The following is a 1,671-nucleotide window of genomic DNA, read 5'->3' on the forward strand; positions in this document are numbered from 1 at the left end:
CCCAACCTCTCATATGTCTTGATAATGAAGGCCTTCATTATATCTTCTAGACTAGGCTGATTGAACTGTTGAGGCTGAAACTATTGCCTCTACTGATTTTGGAAGACTGGAGCTCTTTGTCCCTGAGGTCTAGAATTATTCTGTTGCAACGCATTTGCAGTACCTACAGGTGAACTCCATGAAACATAAGGGTGCCTCTTACCAGAGGCGGACCCAGGATTTGAGCATGACGGGGGTATCACCGTATGCTAATCACTAGCGATAAAATTCGGCGTGTAACTCTTTGAAAACTTAACGATTATGATAACTTATCATCCAAGTATTATTAAAAAAAAGTTCTGAAGAAAACAAAGGAACCGAACAAATATATATAGAGAGAGAGAGAGGGAGAGAGGGAGAGAGAAAGAGAGATTTTTTCGCAAAATGGGTGCTATGGGAAGAAAAAGAATAAAATTAATTAAGTTGACTATTGTGTATTAGTACTAAACTATAAATAAATTCAAAAAAAAAAAAGATAAAAGTAAAAAATAAAGCAATTTGCTATTAAATATAAATTATATTGTATTCAAAGAACTAAAATATTAATTAAGTTGACTATTATATATTAGTACTAAATTATAATTGAATTCAAAAAAAAGAGATAAAAGTAAAAGCAATTTGCTATTAAATATAAATTACATTGTACTCGAAGAATAAAAATAGAAAGGAGGAGGAAAAAGTTGAACGTGGGTTTCGAACTTGCGTCACCAGCAAAGTTGGGAATTTAAGTGCTCAAAGCATCCGGTTCTATCTGCATCTTTGTTTCTGGGGGCACACTTAAAATATTTAAGGGGTCTCATATAAATGTACATATATATATATATATAATACTATATACAGACTTTTTGCCGAGGCTAACGGGGTCACGTGACCCCTCAACCCTTAACGTAGGTCCGCCTCTGCCTCTTACCCGTTGCATTATAATTTCCCACAGTATTCACTTGCTCAGTTGAGGCTTGACACTCATGAGTAGGATGCCCTCTTCCACATATATCACAAGCTGCATAAGGCTCACTTTGTGTTGTAGCTAAGGTCAGCTTCCATATTTCTTTAGCCATAGCATCAAGTTGTATTTGCACATATGTGTTAGCATCAACTTGGTGAATACATGTCGATCTTCTTCTTTCAGCACTCTCAGAAGCCCATTGATTTGCATCTTTAGACAACTCATCAAGATTTGTGATTATCTCTTCTGGAGTCTTCTTCATCAAAGGGCCTCCAACTACATTGCTCAATGTTTTACTTGAGGCCGGTGTCAATGCATCCCAAAAGTCCCGGAGTTGCATCCATAGTTTAATTTTACTATGTTGACACTTTCTAACAATCTCCTTAAACCTCTCCCATGCTTCAAACACAGTCTCAGTATCTTTCTAACAGAAGTTGTGGATTTCTCTTCTAAACTTGCCTGTCTTAGTTGATGAGAAATATTTATCAAGAAATTTTCTGGTAATCTCATACCATGTTCGAATCAATCCATTAGGTAAGCTTCGAAGCCACTGCTTTGCATCATCTTTGAGTATGAAGGGGAATGCCCTTAAGTAAACTATACCTTGTGACACACCATTGTATTTAAAGGTATTCATAATCTCCTCGAAGTCCATTAGATGGTTGTTTGGATCTTCGTTCATCTTC

The 1,671-nt window shown here is 36.3% G+C and overlaps 1 non-coding gene across 1 annotated transcript; it reads left to right on the forward strand.

Annotated features, from left to right (window-relative positions):
- Nucleotides 1-1,335: 1,335 nt before the first annotated feature.
- On the forward strand, nt 1,336-1,442 carry LOC142178862 (small nucleolar RNA R71). Its single transcript, XR_012707071.1, has one exon. It is a non-coding gene; the product is annotated as a small nucleolar RNA R71 (small nucleolar RNA).
- The last annotated feature ends 229 nt before the right edge of the window (nt 1,443-1,671 follow it).

This window comes from Nicotiana tabacum, unplaced genomic scaffold (genome assembly GCF_000715075.1).
Source record: "Nicotiana tabacum cultivar K326 unplaced genomic scaffold, ASM71507v2 Un00006, whole genome shotgun sequence".
Lineage (NCBI taxonomy): Eukaryota > Viridiplantae > Streptophyta > Magnoliopsida > Solanales > Solanaceae > Nicotiana > Nicotiana tabacum.